The 24,587-nt window shown below is 50.8% G+C and overlaps 1 protein-coding gene and 1 long non-coding RNA gene across 4 annotated transcripts in view; both read right to left on the bottom strand.

Moving 5' to 3' along the window:
* The window catches only part of PBX3 (PBX homeobox 3), a 126,347-nt gene that overhangs the window by 44,480 nt on the left and 57,280 nt on the right, over nt 1-24,587 (bottom strand). The window lies entirely within an intron of this gene.
* LOC109314085 lies at nt 71-24,471 on the bottom strand. The gene is made up of 3 exons (XR_002102215.1): nt 24,458-24,471; nt 17,561-17,566; nt 71-225 (listed from the first exon to the last, which is right to left on the bottom strand). It is a non-coding gene; the product is annotated as an uncharacterized LOC109314085 (long non-coding RNA).

Here is a 24,587-nt window from a genome sequence, read left to right as displayed (position 1 = left end):
TTCCCACGATGAGCGTGTTGACCATCATGTCGTAACTGCGGCCCCTCAGGGTGTCGGTCAGTAGGGAGTATTTCTCCCACTTGCGAGCCCAGGCATCGGTGAAGGCTTGGGGCCGGGTCTCGAAGGGGATGGACATGTCCACGATCACGACCTTCTTGGCCTCTTCGTTGGTGATGACTATGTCGGGTCACATCTAGCTCTCGCAGCCCGGGACGGTGCGGTTCACTTGATCTGAGCCTACACGAGACCTGGCCCAGGGGACAAAAGTCCCAGGTTTCCTTTATGTGTCAACCGCCAGTGTCCCACTCCCTTCCAGCGGCCGCCACAAAGCCGCACGGGACACCCTGCCCTTCCTCGCCAGGCGTCAGCAGGATCTCTGTTTCCATTCTTGACCGACTGGGACAGTTGAGAGATCTCCCAAAGCAATGCCTTTGCCCATCAGATCTTGCAAATGATTTTCCACAGCACAAGGGGATGTTTATCCGGCTGCCAATCCAGTGCGGGGGCATCAGAAGTGCCGAGCCACTTGCAGACACTGTGACAACTCCCAGGTTGATTTTGTCACGTGGACTGAAAATCAAAAGGGATAAACTGGGGCTGCAAAACACATTTCACTCGTGCTGTAAGGCAAACTATGGAAAGCCTGTTGAGCCTCAGGGGACCCTGCCAAGGTCAGCTTTCTCTGCTGTGCTCTTGCTAGAGCAGGTCAAAATGTTTCATTCAAAGCCCCCCTCTTTTTAATAACAAGCATCTTGGTTTAGTCAGGGCTGATCCAGCCTTGAGCAGGAGGCTGGACCAGATGACCTTGTGCAGTCCCTTCCAGCCCAGCTTTCCAATGAACCTATGATCTTTTTAAAAAAAACACGTTTCTGCAGGAAATAGCAGTCCAGGTCCTCGGTAACTTGGCTCCCGATTGTTGAAAAGCAAAATGAACAAACCAACACACAACAATCAGATAAAAAACCTGAGAAATGTGGAAGAAAATATCTGGATTAAGTGAGAACTGCTTGATGTGATTTGGCCAAATTTTTGTGAGGATGGAAGTCGTTTCCCAGGCAGCTCTAGCTCTTAACAGCATGTCCGATGCCTTCTGAGCTAGGCTTGTGCCTTCTGCCCCGTTTGAGATCTGAATTTCCTTACGCTGCTAAGAGGTTCTCTGCTAAGCTCTGTTTATAATGACCCTTGCAGCACAGAAGAAAGGAAACCCTTGAATTCATATGTAAAGTCCCAGCTCCATCAGTCCCGGTACCAGTCAGTGGCCATCCTGGGCTGGCACAGCTGCCAGGTTCCCCAAGCTGCAGGTCAGGTGGCCTAGGACTGCGTGCACAGAGTGCATCTACATGCCGTACGTGTGTGCATGGCAAGTGGGAGCCTACGCACTGCCACTGCCGTCTTCCCATATTGTAGAGTGTCTGGGGTGTTTTTAAAAATGCCACCAACTGTGCACTGGATCCCAGGTGCTCCCGTTCCTTGCACTTCACCAGGAGGCTCTAACGCTCTTAATGAAAAACAAGCTGTCAGTAAAACTTCCACAGACAAAACTGCAAAGAAAGGCCCAGGTCCTGCTGAATTCTGACAGAACAAAGCCAGACGAACGCCAATAAAAATCACTGTGTGTCACTCGACTATGTGCAGCGCTCAGTAATTAGCAAAGGCTTCGCTCACACTTCGCACCAGGCATGGCAGTTTGATCCTGGCTGGTTATGGACACAGCTGCAACCCAAACAGTCACAGGGTGCTTGGGCACACAACCAAAGGGCCTGACCCTACAACCAAGCAACTGCACTCACCTGTGCAACCCCACCGGCTCACACAAGATTGCCCAGGTGAGCAATGGTGCTCACACGGGCAAACATTTGCAAGGGTAAGCCTTCTTGGGAAGGTTTAATTGCCCACCATCAGTTAAATGGCCACAGCAGAGCGCTTTATCTGAGCTGCACATTTACATTCATTACACTTCCTGTACGTTTCCATAATGCTGAATCTTAAACCGCTGGAGCCAGCTGACTTTCATATTTTATTTTATGTCCCCTTCTGTCCTGGCAAGAAGACATTTAGGTAGGAAAGGGAAGGCACTGCCCCCCTCATCCTTGCAGGGTGAAAAAGGGCAGTGCAGCTCGGACTGACTTGCACTTGGAATTCCTTGAATTCAATCAGGGACGCCAAGAAGGAAACAGTTAATGCACTAATTACGGTAATTAAGAGTTTCCAATTTAATTATAGCTGAGAATATTAATGCTGTAACATTTGTTGGAGTGCAGAAAACAAACCTTTAATGCACAGACTTTGTTCGCAAACATCTAATGGAGCCCTCCTCCACTTCACTGGTGCTTCAGTGCTGACACAACAGCAATAGGTTCAGATTGAAGAACTTGTCAGCAATCAGGCAGGAGGAGGCTAATTAGCTGGCAGGTTAATGAGTGTGATGGCTCTTGACAGCATTTTGTTACAGCCTCTACTGTATTTAAACAATAAATGATTATTACTTAAACACAGTGGAGACAATCTTATTATAATAGCGAGGCCATATATTTATTTTCATAAAAATGAGACTAATTCCTCAGTTTGAATGAATAAAATATTTAAAAAGAACCTGGATAATTGTTGGCACACGTGAGATCCTCCAGGATGTCTTACCAAGGGAAGGGGGCAGCTGGTTTAAAAGGTGCTTGTACCCCCTGCTGGGAAAGGGCTCCCCCTTTCACCAAAATTTCTGACTCCTACGAGGCTAAAAGCCGAGCAGTCTTAGTGCAACATAAAGAGCCAGCCCTGGCAAAGCGCATCCCACACAGACATTTCCACCCCTCGTCCTTTCTCTCAGCCCCCTGCGTGAGCGGGGTCTGGGGCGCAGCAGCTGCCTGGGTCCAGTATCCTTCCTGCTTTGCTGGCTGGGAATTCAGAACCAGGTGGCAAAGGGGAGGAATGGCTCTGCGGAGAGATTAACCCATCTCTCTGTCCAGTTAAGAGGGGAAGGGGGGACATCTTACGGCACTCCTGTAATCCATAAACTTAATGAGAACGAGAAGGAGAATGTCTCCTTCCAAAAAGCCAAAAGCCCATAAATACAGCAAGCGGTGCCATAACGGTGCTGCGGGAAGGTAGGGGAGCATGTAGTGAGAACTGTATTTACAGGACAGGCAATTGCGAATGCGTGTCCAGAAAAACCTTATCTGAAGAGAATTAAATGGAATCCTTAGCTGTAGCATAATAAGGAAGGGTTATTTCAATTTAATATTCAGTGTTCCCTAGGAATTTGTACATAAACGTGGAGGAAACAAAAGGCCTCACCTGCTGAGACTCATACCATTTTCTAAATTATTTTTGCATGCATGAAAATGATTTGTGCCCCTCGCTGCTGCTGCGGAACACGTGAATAAAAATAGAAAACGCAATGAACTCCCCAAATCCCACCTAATCCTTAACATTGTCTTTCACGTATTTAAGATTCAAAACGAGCGCCAGGAGCTACGTAACGACATGGCAGCAATACAGGACCAACGACCAGTGGCAGCAGCTCAGCCCAGACAGATGTAGCAGCTGCCCCTGCAAACACTCAGGCACCCGGTAGTTTGACTCAGGGGAGGACTCCCACCAGCTCTGGACTGGGCGCTACAAGGTGAAGGAAAAGGGGGGCATCAAACTGGGGCCCCGATCTTGCAAGCGAATCTGGTGCTCGGAAACGTGGCTGCAGGAAGAGGGCCGGGTCACTGAGAAAAGACAGCTTCCTTAGTTGAGAAAGTCCTTTCAAAGCTGGCCTGGTGTGTCTGAACGCGACTCCCTGAAACCAAAATGCTGATGCACTGGCAGCTTCTTGCCACCTCCCTTTACACCAGCCTGAGCTGTGAATCCCTAGCAGTTGGCAAAGCTATTTATAAAGTGAACTGAATTCTGTGCCTTATTTATATCACCGGGTCCTCACTGCCTGACATTATAAATAGGGCGCAGAGACAGTTCGTCACATGGAGGCTGTGCGTGGCCTGGGCGCCGACAGAAAGCCCCACGTCACGTCAAACCTGCGTCCTGCAGGCAGCCCCTCCACCCTGTCCTAGGCCTGACAGGCACATGGCTCTGCTCAGCATCACTGGGTCCGTACAGCCAGGAAACCTCCAGGAGCTGAAACAAACTTTCCCAGGGAAACTCTCACAGGTGCAACTTGAAAGGATTTAGTCTTTTTTTTTTTAATTAAACTAGTTGCGTTAGGAGCAGGAGCGAAGGGAACCAACCCCAGCCACTCGAGGAGAAGCTGGCACCTGGCAAAAATCACCAGACTCTCTGCCTGTTTAAATGAGAATATTCTTCGGTCTGAAAAATTATTTATAGAGATTTTTTTTACTACCCTTGTATACTGCAATGTTATTTCCTTTCCCACACACTAGCAAAGTCCATTTTCACAACTGCTATAAAGCGGCATGTTCACAGCTAGTAAAACAACTCAATAAATAGCCTCACGAAGCTATAGCTGTCTCATATCCTTTCCTCAATAAAAACAGAGGTGAACTGCTTATTTTCAGCGGCACACTATAAGAAGACAGAAGCATTATGACTGCTCATACATTCTGACTATCATTTGCCACAAGCTATATCTGTCAGCATTAAATAAAGCTGCATTATAAATGTAAACAAAACACCCACATCTACAAAATGAGCTGTCCGCCATTGCTGTAGGCATGAATTGAACCCGCTTATTGACTCAGCTTGCTCTTTTTATTTATTCTCCTACAAAGACATGCATTTACTTTCCCCTACAAGCAGAGTGGGTTTAGGGGCAGGAACTTGTCTCCTGTGCGGGCTGAAAAGGCAGGTTGGTGACAAATGCAGATCTTAATGGGGACCCCAATGAGTGGGCAAACATGGAGCTGTTATTAAAAAACAGATTTATTTTACAAGGTTATCCATGACCAAAACACCATGCTGCAAACAATCCGCAGGGTCAGCAAGTGAATTTATATTTACGATTTATTTGTTTTATTTTTTATTTTTTTTACAGAAAAAGTAATTCATCGCAATCAAGTAATGATGCCGGTTTGGAAGGAATTACCCTCAAATACCAAACAGCTCAGAATTTACAGTCAGAAGGAGTTGGAAGGTGCCCGGCTTGCCTGTCAGGCTCCCTGGCAGGGTAGTTACACCTCTTTCCAGACCTGCAAGAAGTCCTGTGCCTGCGGCAGTAGAACCCGCCCTGGGCAGGGGCCGACACCATGCTAAAGTGGCACTTGCCCCATACAAAGCAGGACCCCTCCCAGCACTGCCAGCTCTCCCACGTTAGTCGTGCCTCACAGGATCTCTGAGTGTGTAGCAGAAGGTCCTGCAATGGTACAAGAAGCTCCTGTATTTCTGTGGCCCCAAGCATTTGGGAACATGGGCACAATTCAGGGTGGAAGAGCTGTGGGCAAAGTTGGCCATGGCCCTAACCTTCAGGCAGAGTCCAGTGCCAGGGTGCAGGAGCAAAGGACAGGGGCCAGGGGAGAGAGGGAACCAGGGAAAACTGTAACTGAGGGCAGAGATGGGAGATCCAGAGGCAAGACAATTAAATAAGAGCACTATTCCACAGGCAAAGCTGCCTGCCCCATCAGAATGACACCCGGACAGTGCTCTTGGCTTACAAGCCCTGAACATTGACCCTATCCATGATGACAGCAAACTACTGTCCACCCTGCACTCACACGTGTAAAAAAAGTAAGGAGAATTATTATCAATATTTTAAATGCCCTGAATGCAAGGGGACCCATTCATTCATTCATTCAAGCAGCTATAAGAATTATAAACAGTAACAAGGTCGGGACCACCTGGCCTACATCCAGTGTGTCTGTAAGCATGGGTCCTGACTACACCAGCTGTCTCTCAGGTACAAGTGTGATGGCGGGTGATCACTGCCATAGCAACATACGTGCAAGAGCAGCACAGATGTGTGCTTTCCATGCAAAAGGGCTGGCCCCTAGGAAAGTCCATGGCAGTTTTCCTAGAACCAGGCTCTTCTCCTTGGGGATTATGGAAAGCTGGACTTGGCAGAGGCAGCAGACCAGTCCCAGTACAGCCAATACTGTGAAGATCTCCTTGTGTGTGAAGATCATAGCAGCTCGCACCGTTCTTTGTGTGCCGGATAACTGGGGAAACTTGTCAAAAAGCAAAAGGCAGAACAGAAAATATAGGTGTCTGGTGCTGCTTTCCCATCTCAACAGTGACTTGTGATTCCTGGTCTCAGGATGTCGGTGTCCTGCCACTGCTGGGGCTGGCCTGATGCACGGTGGTGGCTACTCCTTTCTGCAACAGCTGGTTGTTGCAGAACCAAATCTGGTGCTCAGCAAGCACTCGCCGGGAGGGATTGAGCCAGATGCAGGGACTGCTTCCCCTGCCGCCTTCAGAGGCTGACACGCAGCCTCAGCCCTGCCCTTCAGCACCCGCTACCCCAGCATGAGGCCGCTCTCAAGAGCAGTGACAGACACGCTGAGCAGTGCCAGGATGCACACATGGAGCACACCTGCAAGGGGAGCCCAGGCAGGGGGTTTTCCCATGCCGCCCAGCAGAATTTGAACCTGGGGCTTTAAAGGAGCCACTGTTTCAACAAGACACTGTTCTTCTGCTTCTGCCTGCAGGCAAGGCAAAGAGGGCTCCAGAAAGAGTGGGGAGCGTGAGGTGGTGAGTTAAACAATGGGATGTGCTGGCATGAATTCCTTGTTGCACGGGGGCATCCCTCATGAACGGACAGAAACAAGTGTTCCGCTATTCCACGCCATCCATTCTACCCGAGGTAGATATTAATTATTCCTGCTTTGCCATTTTAAGATAAGCTTGTTAACAAGAAGTTATAGGGTTGCTGGGAGCAGCTATCCATTGGGTTGCCTGCATCAGAGTTTATGATGTTTACGGAGAAAAGGGAAATCAGTGTAAAGAAGTAGCAGAGAGTAATTAATGTATTGTAGGGTGGAATTTCCACTTCCTACCTCCATTTAAATCTAATAAAGCTCAGCAATGCCAGAGTAAATCACAGGGCAGCCACTGGGGAGTGGGGCTCAGCAGAGGCATTCAAGCCAGAGCCAAACCCTTCTTCACCCAAGCTACTACTATTATTACTTGTGCAAAGCAAATATTCAGCTTCCAACCCTAAATCATTTCAATTCCTATTTCCAAGTATAATTTAATCTTTTTCAGCGACACTTGATGCTTACTTCATCACAGCATAATGACAGATTAAAAAGTTGTTGAATTAAATATTAAAGAGGACTTCAGGCAGTTCTGCATTTTTAAGGAATAACACAGATTGGAGATGAAATGAGAAGCCCAAATGCATATTTTATTCCAAAAGGAAAGAATACATATATTTTTCCTTCAGGCCACCTACTTTGTAATAAAACATAGGGCAGGTTTTTATTTAGTGGATAAAAGCATGATATAGTATTCTAAGATTCATATCATTGTAAACTGGTACCATACAGTGATGTCAAAGCTAATGACACCATATGATCAAACATGGTCTTTTGTTAAATATATATGTACATCTATACTGTGTATATCTCTATATAGTCATTTACTATTTTTATTAGATTACTTAAATACTATTTATTGACTCTAAATGCAAAAGTTTATCTTGCGATGACACCTCCTTCATGACATCTAAGAGTAGAATGCAAAACATTATTTAAGCTATTATTGAAGTATAAATCATTCCACGGAAAATTATGCTACACCATGAATAAAAAAGTCACTTAAAATTTGAAACTGGAGTGCAAAGTGTCTGCAAGTCTTGAAGATAAATATGGATGACAACAAGTTTTGAACTTTAGAGGAAACCTCCCCCTTTTGATGAAAATAATCAAACTGTTTTAGTGTAATATAATGTTGGCAGATTAATCTTCACTTACTAAAGGTTCAAAGAGCACATCTTTAATATTCGACATATAAATTCCTATTTGTTCCTCAGTGAGCTATATATAACAGTTTCAACATCTGTACTTCCATGTGCCTGTGGGTTACAAATTTTGCTTTAATTCCAGATTACATATTACACACACACACAGAAGAGTGATTTGAAGACACCTTTGATACTGTAAATGAATACAATCAAAGTACAGACACTCATTTTAATTCAACATAGGACAGACATCATTATCAATACAGCTCCTATAAAGGAGTCTTGATCTTTCTATACATATGTGTGTGTATGTGTGTATGTATGTATACACACACATATACATACATACAAATACATACACACACACACGAGGGAACTAGCAGGGAGAGGGGAGAGAACAGAGCGGCAGTCAGTGCGGCAGAGGTGGCAGTGAATTAAACATGCATCTACAATTCTCACTTGATTTCCATAAAATTGTGTTGCTGTTGTTTTTATACTGTAACATGGAGAGCCATCCGCACAGCCTGGCTCTCCATGCAGATACAACCTCGTATAAAAGTTTATTCAAAAGGATATTTGAGAAATATTTACATATGCAATTTCCTACCCATACATGTGCTAGTAACTGTAGAATCCTCCGTAGTATTTGCAGCAGTATCTGTGAATTGGACTGGCTGGGGGGAGGTAGAGAAATATTTTGTCATTTCATCCAGCAGTGAACTTGATTCCTGGCAACTGAAAGGGTGAAATTCCCTGTGTGAAATGAGGCATTTTCTGCCGTTCGCCTGGCTCAGAGAGGAGCAATTTTGCTAAAAAATTCTGACATTTGGGCAGTGGAAATGTTAATTCGTTTTTTATGAAAAATGTTAAGGCAAGCACATGAATTTTTTTTTTTAATCCTCCTTTACTCTTTTTAGAAACCTTGAGAAACTGGGGCATTTTGTTGCTTGCAAGAAAAATGCTTTTGTGCAGCTGAAAGGCTCCGCTTTGCTCCTTTCCCATCAGGGTAAAAGACCCTGGGCCAGCAGACCTTTCTCTCTCACTCCCCCACAGCCCCATCCCCTGCCTGCTTCAATACCCCCATCAAGTCAGGAGGGAGTGACTACCATCTTCCTGCCCCCGAGCCACGCAGGCTCTGTCGTGTCATAGACAATACAGCATAAAGACAGCAGTGGGGGTAGGAAATGCCGGCCTGCCCAGAGGCCTGGGGACCAGAACAAGCGGTTTTTTCCCCAGGCAGTATGGGCGTACAGCGCCTTGCACATGGCTGGTGTTCATCCAGCTGCTATCAGACAGTGTCTGTCTCCAATGGAGAGGGAGGCCAGCTGTCTCTCTGGACCTTCTCCAACCGCCTTTCACATCCGACCAGAAATGAATTCCTGGAGAGGCCTGTCTCCTCCATCCCCCCTCTGCTACTGCTGTTGCTCAGAGGCTGCATTGCACTCGGCGCTGTACACACAGAGTCCCAGAGTCCCTGCCCTACTGAGCTTCCAGTGCAAACAGACGAGCCAGCCGTGTGGTGGGGAGAGGCAGAGAGAAAGCCCCTGGGCTACTGGGGAGGGCCCAGTTTACTGGGCCACCAGTTTTCTTTGTCCTCACCGGGCATCTCTCTAAGACATGGGCTTCCCCCATGCTTGTGCTCGCAGGGCCTGGGCTGCGCAGCGCTCAGACACATACGGAGCGTGCCCATGCCCCCACCACCTCGGGGCACTGCTGTCTGCCGCTGCCGGGCACTGGTTCTGCCACATGACAGCTTTCCCAAAAGCTGGAGCGGGGGAGAATGACACTGGGAGCAAGGCATGGGTCCCATGGCCCTGTCTCTCTACGATGGGCATGGCTGAGACTAAATCGATGCAAGCTGGCAGCATATGGGAGGTGCAGGAGAAAGGATAATTACCCTTCTCAAATCCCCAAACCTCCCGTCCCCCGCAGCTGCAGCACACGCGCACATACATGTACAGGCGCACATGCACCATGACAGCCTCGCACGGGGCTCCCCGTTCAGTGCTGCCGAGATCTCAGCACAGCCAGGAGAAGAGTGCGTCCCTTCCCAGCACAACTGCCCCCAGAGCTGCTCCAGACCAGCCGCGAGTGGCTTCCATAAGGCAGGGGCTCTTTAAACTTTCTGCCTAGTGTCTGCTCCATGCTTAGTGGGATATTATTAATTATTGTTATTGTTATTAATACCAAAGGGATCTTCGCTGTCTTTTTGTCAAGGCAAACACTCTGCCTTTAACTCATTAAGTCACAGAACAATGCCACAGAACAAGCAGACAAGAGAAATGCCATTGTTCCTTCACTCGAATCTGAGGGCTCTTCTTGCCTCCATGTAAATGAACTTAATGCTCTTCATTCAGGCTCACTCAGAGGGTTCTCATTTACTGCCTCTCTCCCTGTGACAGCATTTTCTCACCAGCCCTGACTGCATAATTAATGCAAATGCAGCCTTAGTGTCATGAGCTGGGCTCCTTTGGTTTACTTTGGTACGACACTTACAGAGGAATATTAACTAGAGAAAGCAGCATCACAACAGGGGTGGAAAATCAGGCTGTCAGGGACTCATTCCAAATGCCACTGAAAGGAGAGCGCCTTCAAGATTGTTTCATCAAGGTGATTGAGAACAAAAACTACTGAGGAAAATTCAAGCTTACATTTATGAGCTTCTGCACATACATTATTTATATTGCCAGGACCTATAGGAGCATTATTTCCCAGCACATATTCATACAAAGATATTATTTGGAAAAGGGTTAAGAGCCCTGACGTGAACGTGCACACAGACGCACATCTCAGCCTGATTACAGATAATCAAAGGCATGGCTCGGGAAGCGGGGCTGGAGACGCTTTTGTGTAGGTTTGTTTGCTTACAGGAAGTTCGCAGATATTAGGGGTTATTTTAGCACAACTCCAAAATACATGCACTTCTCCAACGGGTCAGGGAGCAGCAAGCACAGCACAGCCCTCTGGGGATAATCCTGCCTTTTAATCCTACACGTTCCCTTCAAAATTGGCTTCATTTTTAGCAAAGCCGGGCACAGTTCTGCACTAAGATGCATAAGAATGAAAACAGGAGAGAGCAGGATTCAGCTCTGCTATTTTTGCTCAGTACCAAACGCTGCAAGGAAAACGTGTCATTTTTCCAGGACAGTCACACAACAAATCTTAATTTTGGATTAATTTTGCCTGGTTTTTTTTAGCACCAGAGAGTCTTTGCCTGAACTTTTCTGGTCAGCATTGAAGGTAATGTGCACACAGTACTTTCCATGTGGCTTTCCTGTTGATCGTTTAAGTGCATACAAAGACATCTGTGCAAACTTTTCTTAGAGACGTGATTTTGTTTTTCTGCCCGCTCTGGGTGGATTGCACTGGGGTTTTCAGCAGTCCTCAGCACAGGCCTATTCCTGCTCCCATGGACCTCAGTGGCAGTTTGGCTTCTAAGCCAACAATGCTGACAGCTTTGGGGAATCACAGCCCTTATCAGTACCAACAACAGCAGGTGTCACAAGAATTTACCGGAGGCCCAAAAAAACACATAGATTCACTAGAAAATGGCATGCATTTTAGCAAAAATGAATGCAATCCCATTGATTTGCCTTTTGATGCCAAAGACTTTGCAGGTCACCTTTTCTTCAACCACAGAGGCTAGAAATTGACTCTGAGTTTAACACAGACGCTGAGGTTCTTGGTCATCCCTGGGCTCCGGGAGCTGAGGCTTTTAGCTGGAGGATGTCCAGTATGGGCAGGCAGGAGATAAAACCCAGAGAGCTGGAAAAGCTCCTCTGCCGCTGGCTCTGCCCACACCCCCCGGGTCCAAGGAAACCTGCATCAGATCTGATGATGTTCAGGCTCCTCCTGCCCCTGTCTGGCCCCCAGGGACCACGTGGTTCATCTCTGGGAAGTGCAAGGAAGGCCCCAAACCCTCTGCCAAGGGCAAGACAATCCGCAGGGGTGACCACGTGGGTCCGGGCTTCCAAGGGGAGCTGACAGGCTCCTCCTAGCCTCCCCCAGCCCCAGCGCTGTCCCCTGTGCTGGCCCCTGTGTGGCTAAGTGTGGGGGAGCCTGGAGCACCTCACCACTGGGCCACAGGGCTGCTGCCAGCTGGGGAGGCGAGAAAAGATGCTTCAGGGGTGGGCAATGCTCGGTACTGCACAGCCAGAACGGAGGCAGAAGACCCCACCGTTGCCCTGCCAACCTGCACCTTCCCACCCCATCCCGGTGGGTCATGGGGACATGAGAACTGACGTGTGCTGAACCAGACCCTTGCTCCATCCGGCCCATCTCCTGCAGCAGAGATGTTGAGAGGGAGATGCTGAACTGGGTCTGGTCTGAACTTCCCCCCTCTGCCCCCATCCCTCTCTCCCTTGCAGCCTTTCAGCTCTAGGGAGCTGAGACTCCAAAGCGGCGCCCCTAAAACACACGTGCATGAGAACAGCCGAGCTGCCAGGCACTGGGCCAGACCTAGCTGCATCCTGCCTCTCTCCTGTGTCATAGCAGCAGTGATGCTGCGAGGGACATGCTGGTCTGGGTCTGCCCTGGGTTTTTTCCATCTCCCCACCTTGCAGCTCCAGTGTGCTCCAGCTCCAAGCTGCACCCTCCCTCCCCTGCGCCTTTCCCCCCCAAAATGCTGTCAGCCCCTTTGTGCCCCAGGCCAAGAGCAAGTGGGGCCACCGGAGGCTGGCACCCGAGTGCCGGCAGCAAGCACCATGTGCAGGCACGGGCTGGCAGCGGAGCTGAGCCCCAGCTCCTGCTCGCCGCACTGTCAGTGCATGGCACACTCGCACAGCCCCAGCCCGCTCTTCCCAGGCATGGTCTTCTCCAGCTGCAGCTTAATTTCCTGTGACTTGCCTAATTACTGTAATTAAGGATTAATTGCCATTAATTATTCACACATAAGCTCATCGCAAATCATGGGGTAAATGTCTTATGAAAGCTGCCATACAAGCCATGGATAAACACACTGGGATGCTCCAGGCAGGAGAATCTATCACTCAGCCCCGCAGCAACTCTCGGTGCTTCTCTTGCAAAAACAGCCATAACTCTCCACAGTGCCACAGCCTCGCCAGGTAAGCGCCGCGCTTTACGAGGCCCAGAAACACTGCTTTATCCCCCCGCCTGCTCCCTTCAGGCTCCCGAGCCAGGCAGGGAACGGTGGAGGCGGTGAGCTGCTGGCTGCCGCCGGCACAGGACTCCAGGCACTGGGAAAGGCAGCACGACAGGGGCTGGGGGTCAGGCAGGGACAGCATTGCCCCTCTCGGGTCCTGGCACCTGGCTCCTTCCCCCTCTCCCTGGGGCAGTGCAGGTTTCCTGGCCAGCCCAGCCCAGCCCGCTCTTACAAGCAGCCAGGCACTTCGTTTCTCCTAAAATGTCTCATTCAACAGATGCTTTTGCTAACCCATGCCTCTCCTTTCATTCCATGCCTGGGAGGCTGAACTCAGACACCCAGAGCTTGGTGGAGCTGAGCTGAGTTGGGGTCTGTCTTCCCCTCCCTGCAAGACCGCCCCCCCGCCCCCTTTGTCAAGAGCATGACTCCAAAACTCTGTAGAAACTTTGCTGGGAAGTTTTCATGAGATGCCATCCTGTGCCATGGTTTGGTGCTTGTAGATGGAAACACCCGGCTCGCCCAGACAAATTAACAGATGTCCTCCCGAAACAGTTAGAAACAAAGAAATGCAGATGCGAACATCCTCAGCATCCAAATGAGCTGATTGCAGGACCCTTTAAGGCACATCTGAGCATGGCTCCAGCCTGTAGTCTACCTTTCAACTTGCAAATGACAGTGTCACCAAACACTGTCCTTCCATCAATCAAGCTGGGTCATGAATATACAAAAGGCAGCCGAGAAGCTGGCTACCTCCCGCAGTTCAACTTGGCCTAATTATCTAGGCCTTTCTTTTTGTTGCAGTCTGAAGGGTATACACCCAGTCAGCTGCTGGGCGGCCTGAGGCCTAATCAAGGGAGGTTACACAGGCTGACCCTCCTGTGGACAACGAATGCAAGTTAAATGTGAGCACCAAATGTCATCTTTCTTCTTCATCATTATAAAACTTCCCTCCCTTTCAAAATACCAATCTGCTGCCATTTTCAGACCCTCCCCCACACCCCCTGCAAGCTGTCATGTCGCAGTGCTCGCTGCCAGTTGAGTGAATTAGCATGCTAACGGATGTGCCGCTATTCTCAGATATGTTAACTAATGACCTCCCCTCAGAAAACCCAGCCCATCCTCAGTGTCTCACAGGTTTGGATGGACCCCTTCAACAAAGCGGTGACTGCAGACCCTTCGGCCAGCAAAAGCCGGCACGAGTCCATGGGAAAGGGCTCGTCTCCCCGAGAGAGCGGCTCTTCCCAGCTCTCCTCCCACTGCAGCCTGAGGCTGACGCGCTGTTTTTGTTTGAAAACACCAGCTACGTCATTGTAGCCTTCCCCAGCTTGACCCAGGGGCCGCAGCAGGAAAATGCCCATTGACTATGAATAACTATCATCTCAGCAACTCAGGAAGCCCTTAACAGCCTCAGTCCTTCTCCCCCAATGGAGAGGACCAGATGGCAGGAAACTCATTCAAAATATTAAGGTTTCCTTCCAAGAGGGACAGGACACAGTCAGATACTGCCCTACCCTTTTACCTGCAAGACCCAAATTCAGACCACCCGCACGTTGTTCCTTCTTCCCAGGATCAGAACAGCTGAACAGTTTCACAGAGGGGCTTTGAGGGGCATTAGCAAATGGTCACAGGAACCCACGAGTGGAAGCAGAGAGCGTGCAGGAAATGCCTTACAAACATGGTCTAGGTTCCCCTGACCCCAGCTCTGGGGGGTGTGCCAGAGGACTCTGGTCCTGCACTAGGAGCAGGGTTGTGGGTCAGGACTTGTGGTGCATGGTAGCAGGGTGAGGAAGCCTTCCCTGTTCCTCACATCTCCTCCCTGCAAACACCATGGTTCTTTCCCCTAAAATAAGTCTTCAGTTCTTTATTTGCCTAAGTGCCTATGGCCAGTTTGTTGCAGTGGGAGCCAGGTGCTTTAAAGGACAAAACACAAATAGCAGGCACCAAATGGCCATGCAGTGAGAGTCCCCACCACAACCTCCAGGATCCCCAGCCCCACTTCTGGCACCCATATCCTCACCACTAAGGAAATTCAGAAACATCAGAAACCCACTGATGAGAGCTTGCTCCATGGCTCCAGTGCCCCAAGAAAGAGGCAGTGCGTGAAACCCAGTCCACCCTGTACTGTAGCTGGTAGAAGCAGGAAGTTAAGACGAGATGTCCCATCAGGCAGAATGCAATGTGAAGGTGCCTGAAAGCATCAGCCAGAGTCCAGGGCACCGGGTCCATGTACATGCAAAACCCACATGCGGGCTGCCATGTGCACAGTTCCAAAAGTAGCACGAGGCCAACAAGAACCAGCTTCCTCTTTGTTCTGGTGTTGATTTGGGGAATTACCCAGAGAAGAAATACGGGCTTTGAAAGCCACTCCACTTGGCCCCGGATTCAAACATTTCATTCAGAGGATTTGATTTCACTTGGAGGTAAAACCCCTTCCTTCCCCCATGTCTTGTTTAGAAATAGTTTATAAATATCGTGTTTCACTTAATTACATTTTCCAGATTATGTGCATCATTTACATGATGGGCAATTATTTTAAATCATGCAGTAATCATTCTATAAGACAGGCGAGGGGGGTGTGATAGCACATGGGCCTCACGCTGCCCCTCTGCACAGGGGCGAAGCTCCTCCCCAGTGACCAGGCAGGCTGCAGGACTTATAGCCATGAGACAGCCATTTCCAGGGAGACAGAGGAAGGGGACAGCCAGAAGGTCAGAGGCCATAAGAGCAATGCTTTCTGATCCGACGCCATGCAGCTGGAACCCTGCAGCCCTGCTCCAAAGTGCAGCCAGCTCTCCTGGCCTTGCTGTATGAGAGGAGAGTCAGAAACTCAGGAATATCTGTGACTAAAGCAGCTTCTAACACAATGGGGAATAGGGCTTGTTTGGCTCCAGAGTATTAGGTCTAATTGCTAGCACATGATCTTCGAGCTGGCAAAAGCAGGACTGGGAGAACTGTGCCTTTCACATTTTCCCTGCAAGCGGCACATGAGGATCTGAGAACGTAACCTCTCCAGGGCCGTGGGGGTCTCAGCACCAGGTGAAATCCCCCTGAGCAGCTAGCCAGGTTCCTACTGCCTACAGGTCTCCGGCCAAACTGGAGGCCTACTCAGGTAGCCAGCTGGCATACATCATGGCAGGCGTGCACAGGAGACATGTAGGAAACGGCAGGGCCCTGCCTCAAGAAAAGCACGCAGCACCAAAGCCCCTGTGCACATCAAGTCAGGCTGAGCTTCTACCATCAACCAGATACAACGCAGCAGGGATGACACTGAATGGAGGGTGTCGTGCACCCCAGCAACAGTCCATGAGTAGAGCTGTGAGGCATGCAGCTCGTTAGCACGCTGACGACTGGGCTCCATGCCAGCAGCGGGGAGGCCAGTGTGGGCACCACTGCACAGCCAGGTGGGAGAAGGGACTACTGTGCAGGGACCGGAAAGAGAAGAGCCCAAAGCCACATGCTGTGTGGACAGCGAGAGGCAACCAGGCCTATATCCCCAAATCTCAAGCCCCTTCTCTAGCAAAAAGTGCGGGGGCCAGGGGGTCTCTATCACACTGAGCCGCCCCCTGGAGCTACTCTTAGCTGTGCTCAGGGGGGAGTTGCTTGAGGCAGTGCAGAGGGAGCGTGCGCTAAGTCCGTCAGCTTAAAAACGTGCCCCGAGATTTCCCCCCTCTGCGTTCCCAGTATGTCCTGTGTCCTACGTTCCTGCTTCTGGATGGCAGCTGCCCAAAGCAGGCAGCGTCCATCTCTGTCCTGGGCAGCACCAAGCAGGGGGCTGACAAAGAACATAGCAGGGGGCAGCAGTTACACACCGTTCTGCAAGCTGTTTCAGCATGTATCTTCTAAGACAGGCTGTGTGGCTATTTGGGGGCAGTATCATCTTGGTGGAGGGAGCTGGTGCAAGCAGCAGGGGCTCTGCTGTCCCTGTGACCTAGCTGGAGTCAGTACCTGGTGCAGAGCACCTTCCTGGACACCAGGGTCTGGCGGAGACCCCCGGAGGAGGGGGATCTGTCCTCAAGCCCCACTGATTTCTTCTCAAAGAGGAAATCCAGGCCCAGAGACCTGCTGCTGGCTGGCATATGGGCAGCAATATAAATAAAAATAACAGTGGGATGCAGGGCCTGGGCTCACAGCAGCAGCACATCCAAACAGCACACATCTGGAGCTTTAGTAATTCAACATGTATAGTGACTCTCAGCCTGAGGGATCCCAAAGAACTGTGCACACGGGGTGTGCATGTGTGTCAGAGGAGCAGACTGCAGCTCCCCAGAGTGGAGTCCATCGCCAGGACACTAATGCTGCCCCCAGGCTGTTATAAGCAATTCCTTGCACCCTCTGTTAGCCAGAGCGGCGAGGGCTTTGTCAATGAGGCGCGTGCAGCTGAGCAGAACTCCCTAGGGCCACACGTTTGCCAACTGAAAAGGCAGCAAAAATGGCACCCCCTGTTTCTGGGGCTGCCCCAGCAGAGATACCAGGGCACTGGGTAGGAAGAGTGGTTTCTCTCATCCTGGAGTCCATGCAGGTCGCGCTGGACCAGTGGGTGGTCATGGGCTCTCGTCACCAGAAAGAAACTGATACACCTGTGGGATGTTCACAAATACAATCCCAATTACTGGAGACTGGTGGATTTGCAAGGAAACACTGCAGAGATGTGGCCCCTGCAGGGGCAGTGACAGAGAGGTCATGAGCTGCACGGAAAAGAGGGCATATCGCTGGCACCAGGAGGGAGATGAGTTAACAAGCCATTCCACCTACATCTTCTCCAACCAGCTAAGCCTGCACTAAGAGATGGAAAAAGTCCCCCACTACTGAACAGCCTGCGTTGCTTTCTGCAACACCCAAAGAGGCCCCTCACTGGCGCAGGGGCCAGGCTTCAGCCTGCTGGGTTTGGTAATTCTGGTATGGGGCAAAGCAAAGGTTAAATAAATGCATACATGTACACACACACGCACAGACAAGTGCTACTCTTGGGTGACCCAGATTCCTTGGGCGAGCACGTAGAGTCCTGCACTGCTGCTTTGGGGAGCTCAAGCCCAGACCAGCCCTGCCCACAAAGTGATCAAACATTCACTAATAACCTAGGGACGAGAGAGCGGCCTCTGACAAATGTCCCATGAGACAAGTTGCTTACAGCAGTGTTCGAGCAAACCAGGCTGGCCCTTGGCAGCAGCCCTCCCAAGAGGGCTGCTGCAGTGTCTCTCTGAACCAGTGGCAAGCGTGCACTCACCTGGCAAGAGAATTCAGGCCTCAGTGCAATACTGCATCCCCACAGCTTCATCTCTTTTGGAAAGACAGAGGCCACAGCAAATTGCATCCCTTGCCCTGACGGCAACAGCTCACATGTCCTAACCTGATGGCCCAGCTTGAGGGAAAGGACGTCCACTGCCTGGCAGGGAGCAGGAACATGGTTGGGAAGAGGCCCGGCAGGGAAAGGTTGGGATTGCTCCTATGCAAAGCAAAAAGGGCCCTAGCCTGTTTGCTCGGCAGTGGCCAGGCTGTTGGTTACCTTGGTGCTGGCCTTGGCAGCATAAACTATGTTGTTGGACCCTCCTGGGACAGCTCACACTGTCTCTGGGAAGAGGGAGAACCAGATCTGCTGCCGCCAGCCATGCCAAGAGGGAAACCCTCTGGCTGTGCCCTTTCCCACAAGGAAGACCGAGAGCTGTTTCCTTGGAGGGAGAGAATGTGACACCCCTGTGGGCCTGCCAGTCTAACAGACGCCAGGGCCAATTTATTGCGGAGACACTTTCTGGCTGCTCTTTTCCCTGTAGCCAGGCAGCGACCCTGCACGCAGCGACAGGGCTGCTATGCAGGGCCGAGGCCTCAACCCCTCCCCAAGCCACACAAGGGAGAAGGGAGGTGGGCACTGCCATGGCTGCTCCTTGCCTGCTAGAGATGCCCCTTTTCTTTCCAGCCCAGGCTGCTCTGTCCAGGTGGGTCTCCCTGGTCCAGGGGGATTTGGGATTTTCAAGCACTTGGTTGTGCAGTGGGTTTCCCTCATATGCAGTTAACCTGAGGTGCTGATTGCCAGAGCCACGCTGGCTTCAATGCAGGCTGCAGCGCATGGCCCTCTCACAATCCAGTCCTGGGGACAGCTTTACCTCCTACACGCACAGAAGCCACCCCAGTGCCTAGAAAGAGGTGAAGTTGGCCCAGTCCTCCAAAGCCCAGGAACTCAACATACCACCCTGAGCACCCGGCACCTTGCCTGTGAGCTGGTGTGCTCCCAGGCAGACAGACATAGCGTCCCATCACGCAGGGCTGCGTGTCCAGCTGGTGGACAGCCCCGAGCTGCACAGTCCCGCAGCTTCAGTGGACCAGCTCCTCACTCCCTGTGCTTGCAGGGAGGAGCTGTGCGGAGCTCCCGCAGGCTGCTATCCAGGACCTGCACCGCTGTGTTGGGTGAAGCGGTGCCTTTCCGTGCAGCGGGGTGGCGGTTCAGGACCTTTGGAGCAGAAGGGCACAACGTGCCTGGGAATCATGGAGAGGCCGGGAGCTGCCCGGAGAACTGGTGAAAATGCACCCAGGTCATCTGGAAACACCAAGCAGAGGCGGGTTATTCAGATCCCTCTTTGGAAGATGACATGATTTTACGAATTATACAAAAGCTGGAATTAACCCACGGGGCAGGAACGTCAATGCCGTCAGGTATTTCCTGCTGATCAAAGTTTGTCACATGGCGGGCAGAGACCTGAGAAGTCTCATCTTGGCTGGGCACGATGCTGACAGGAACAGCGCAGGCTGTCCCCGGGGGCTTCGCACAGTAGCCCCAACTCGAGGCCCTTCCCCGGTAGGCTATGCTCATTCAGGCCTTGATGTGACACTCAGCAAAAGCTCTCGCTGCCAGCAGGAGTGCGGCCCGGGTCTGGAGTTCTGGGTCCGTCTACATGACAATCCTATTCGGGAAACCTGAACGCATGTCACGACCCGGCCTCCGCTCCCCTGCCAGGCCCAGTCACAGAGCTGGCAATAAGCATTTATCCAAATCGTTATCTGAAGCTATACATAGATCAGCAGTGAGCTACAGGAAGCTTAATCCAGGAAATGACCTTTAAGAGGGAAATAGCGAGTAGAAAATTTATCATGTAGAAAATGAAAGGTAAAAATAAAATCTGCATCTCTACATTTTCTCTCCTTTCGGAGGTCAGTGTCTGGTTTACCAAGTGCATTATATACGTTTACATTCCTATAAAAGCAAGTGCTCCTCGGAGGAGCTGTTTTGGTAATTCACATTTGCATTGTGTGTAGCTATGATAAATAATAAATATGCAGCTGATAAATGGTAGCGCACACTTGGAAGACCTATTTTTTATTGAATGGCTGACTAAATACTCATGTAAAAGTCATAACTTGATGCTTCTCCTGCCCTGGGGCTGCAATAATTTATGGCAGTAATTTATGCACGCCCCCCTCTGCAAGGGGACAGCTTGATACACTAGACGTGGGACGGCCCCTCCTCCGCGGAGCTGGCTCCTCCCTCCCGGACCCGCACACCTCGTGTGTGCATCATTAACAACTGCCAGGTGACGTGACAAAGACCAGGGTCCTGATGAATCATGGCCCAAGTGGGAAGGGGGGGGAGAGCAGGGCTGTCGGGCCGCCCCCTGTGCTGCAGGCCTGTCCTGGGGTTGGGCTCCCTCGTGTCCTCAGGACAGGTGTGAGGGACAAGCCACCCAGGGCCCTGCAACCCGCTGGCCATCCTGACTCCTCCACCTCTGGCCACCTTGGCTTCTAGCCCTGCCTCCGGTTCCCGGCCCAGCTTGTGCCCGGTAGGCTTTGCATGAGCAGCTCTGTCAATCACTGCTCAAACGGCTTCGTGCAAAGCCTGCTGGGGCATAAAAGGCACAGAAGCTGCTGCCTGAGCTGGCACGGTGAGCACCAGCTGTGGGGGAGCTCAGGTAGGGGAGATAAGCTGCTTTTGAACTGGCTGCAGAATCCGCAAGGTGGTGCCATGCTATTTAGGCTGGGGCTAGTTGCACATATGCACACACTTCCTGAGCATGCATGTGCTCTGCCGGGGTGCAAACCTCTGTTACTGGATCCAGGCAGGAGTCTGGTTTTGCTTTTTGCCTTGGAAGCAGCTCCCAAGGAGTGGCTCACTGCGCTGTCTGCATCATGGGATAAACACCCATCCCTATGCTGTAAAGATGATCCAGGGGCCTGGCTCCTTGCACATCTGCCAGAGTCTGGGGTGCAGGATCCAGCCGTACATCTAGGGGCAGGTAGGGCCCCTAGAGCAAGCATCCCAGACTGCAGTTTGCAAAGGGATCCACGACCAGTGCTCATTCACTTGACAGGGGACCAAGGACGTGGTTTTTAGATGCCTTTAGATCTGCAGTCACCTGAATCCTGCAATGAGGAAAGAAGCACAGCCCAAACCTCATCACTCGCTTGCTATTATAAAATTGTTTCTTCTCGATCCATCCTCAGCTAAGAATCCAGTACCGCTTAAGCAAAGGCATGTGACAAAATGGTTTGTAAAACAAAGGCCTTGACAGCCAGGTAGTCCAGCCGGGGATGCAAACACAGGCATGTCCACTGTCTTAACCTGTGTACTAAAAATCTGCAGAGAACAAAACTACCTCCTTGCTCGTGCCGCTCAAACCTCCCAAACCCGAGCCGCCCCCTCGGGCTCCAGCTGGCAAAGGGACTGATTGGGGCAGGAATCTGCAGAAATCCATACAAAGCAATATTCTGCCTTCGATAATTTAGGGGCAGCCATGATAAGCACTATTTGTACATGACAGTCATATGAAATAATAAACCTTGCTAGCTATAAACATTACCAAGTTCTGACACTATTGATTTATTATGTCTAACAGTGACATCAAACCGAACAACTGACAGAAACAATGTTACAGCTTTAAGAGCAGTTTGTCAACGATTAATTCTGCCAAACGGGGTTTAGTTTTATGCTGGGACTGCTTGTCTAGCAGTTGTCAATCCGAGCAAAAATTACTACTGCCACGCGTCTGCTAACGCCAGCCCGAGGCACCGCTCCGCTAGCCCTCATTACCCCTATCACTGCAAATACAGATGCAAGGCCAGTCCCTATTTAATATGCATGTTAATTATGCAAATTATTAATTGGGCTGGTGCTTGAGGACTTGTGTTTATGCCCAGATTAGAGTCAATAACTGTATCACACAGCATTTTAAGCCTGACCTGTGACAGAAATAAAGCTGTGCTGAAAGCGACATTTTCTGCTATCTCCTCCGAGCTGCGGCTCCTCTCCTCGCAGGCTACACTCTCCGCCGACTGGCTGCGGCTCGGGGCTCCTGTGCACATGCACAAAGGATCCGTTCCTCTGACCTGCTTGCCCCAGCTAATAGTTTGTTGCCACGCGCACGGCGCGATGGGCAGTGTTTTCTCCAGCACATACCGTGCAGTCAGCACTTCCAGCCTTTTCCACCTATTTTTATGGCCATTTTTCTTCCAGCAGGACCATGGTTTTGTCCTATTTATATTACACTGTCAATAAAAAGTGTATGACACGATATTATATGTAGTAAATTTGTTTGATTTTTTTTTTAAATCAAATAGATTTAAACCTGCAAAGATAGAGGGTAAAGCTATAAGGCTTTTCCAATTAAAATTTACAGCAGACAATGTTGTAAATTTTATACAGTTGTAATGCTTGCTGCAGTTGTACTGAAATGGGAACTATTGATCAGTCTGATTTCCCAGGATACACGAGGGGGAAACAAGGCACTGCACGAGCAGAAACAAAACTTTCATTTGTAAAGCCTTCCATTATACTTTACTGCCCTCATTTGGTTCCAGACGCATCTCTCTAAGCAGGAGAATAAGGTCAGCGTCTCTTCCCCACAGAACAACACGGCGGAGCAGAGCAGGTCTCCAGCAGCCCCACAGAGACCCCCTGCAAGGGGACGTGCTTCTTCCCAGTCACCTGCCTGCTGGGGGGAGCACACAGCCTGGGGAGGGGGAAGGTGTGTCCAGCACCTAAGTGCACACCACTGCGGATGCAGCAGGGGGGCACACAGGCACCGGGAAGACAGCTAATGAGCAACGGGTCCTTGTGTTTTAATGAGGGCAAAATTTACAGTATCAAGACTGATTTCATTGATAGACCGGGCCCGGCAAGCCATTTACAGGGAAGGCAACGTGCATTGTGTCCGGGTTGACGGCAGTTTTACAAAGAGATTCAATTACGGTCTGTCCGGCAGGGTTTGAATAGGGACGGTCCTGCCTCAGGCAGGGGTTGGGCTAGCTGTGACCTCAGGAGGTCCCTTCCAGCCCCGCTGCCCTACGATTGCTATGAACCACCGCATGCCTCGGTGTGTGTCGAACCAGCCCAGTGTTCACATATTTATCCCTGAGTTCGCCAGCCTCAAGGCACCACTGAATGCGGGGGCCACCATTTCTTGCCCACCTCTCAGCACAAACGGCAGGGGAATAGGTGGGGAAGACCTCCGTGGACAGGTGCAATTTCAGAACAAGAGAGAACACCAAAGAAAAGGCCTGTCCCTTCCACACTCGCACCATGGGCTGGAATCATGGCCCTGAACCATGAAAAACTCGAGCCACCAAAGAGTCTCCTGGCAGGCGGACATCCTGCCCACACCACCCTCTCCTGCAGCAGCCCCCAGCCTCTGCCTGGCCATTAAGTGAGTACCCACTGGGGAAATTTGGTCCTCAGGGCCCATTCAGGCCTCAGTGTCTCAGCCTGAGCTGCCAAGGTGAGTTACTCACATTGATCGGGGTTGTGCTGTGAGATGCCAGCCACTGAGCCACGTTTATGCCACAAGAGGCCCCCAAGAGAAGCTCTTGGCTCCTTCCCACCTGCCACGGGTGAACCTGTGAGGTGGAGGTGAAAAGGCAGTACTGGGATTTCCTGTGCCTGTCCACAGCCAGGCTCTCCGCAGCCCCCACCTGCCACCAGGCATGCCCATGCTCTGGCAGTGCCTCAGCTGCTCCGCACAGCCGATGAGGAACGTCGTGGGTTGTGGGATCTCCCAGGTAAGAGGCTCAGGGGAAGATCCCAGGGAAAACCATTCCTTCCAAACACATTAGCGTAAAGATGGAGGCCAGGTGTCAGAGAAGACATTGCTGGTGCTAAAGCAACTGCACCCCAGCAAGCCAGAAACACCCAGTGTGCTTCAGATGCGTCTGCAGGCAGGGGCCCCTCGACCTGTGCTCCCCCCAGGTCTCACCAGCTGGACAGGAAGCCTGACATGGGGTTTGGATGGGGCAGCTCCAAAGAATGTGCCAGCACTTGGTGCCGTGAAGCGTTTGTCCCCACTGGAGGTACCTGCTCAAGACACTGCTTTTCAGTGAGGTGTGAACCGAAGCGGTGCTGCTGGGCATCGCTCTCCTTGCAGTGAAGAACTGGAGCAGTGTTGCTGGGTATCATTAAATAGCTTTGCGGCAGAGACCAGGCACTATAGGAACCGACTACCACACCAAACCTAGGAATACAGTTCCCCACAGCACTCGGCCTTCTGAGCTTTTCGATCTCTCAGTGCTCTTCCCAGGCAGGGCAAAAACACCCTGCTCTGCTGTGTTGTGCAGCCCAGCCACAAGCCTTCACCGCCAGCGGGAGGAAAACCTGGGGAGCCTGGCTTGCACCGCACAGCCTGCAGCCCTGCACCCCTCCACCAAGGCCTGCAGTCTCCCCCG

Source organism: Crocodylus porosus, unplaced genomic scaffold (genome assembly GCF_001723895.1).
Source record: "Crocodylus porosus isolate Cpor-Errol unplaced genomic scaffold, CroPor_comp1, whole genome shotgun sequence".
NCBI classification, from domain to species: domain Eukaryota; kingdom Metazoa; phylum Chordata; order Crocodylia; family Crocodylidae; genus Crocodylus; species Crocodylus porosus.
The sequence above is the reverse complement of the archived record's forward strand: the minus strand, read 5'-3'. Positions and strand labels throughout refer to the sequence as shown.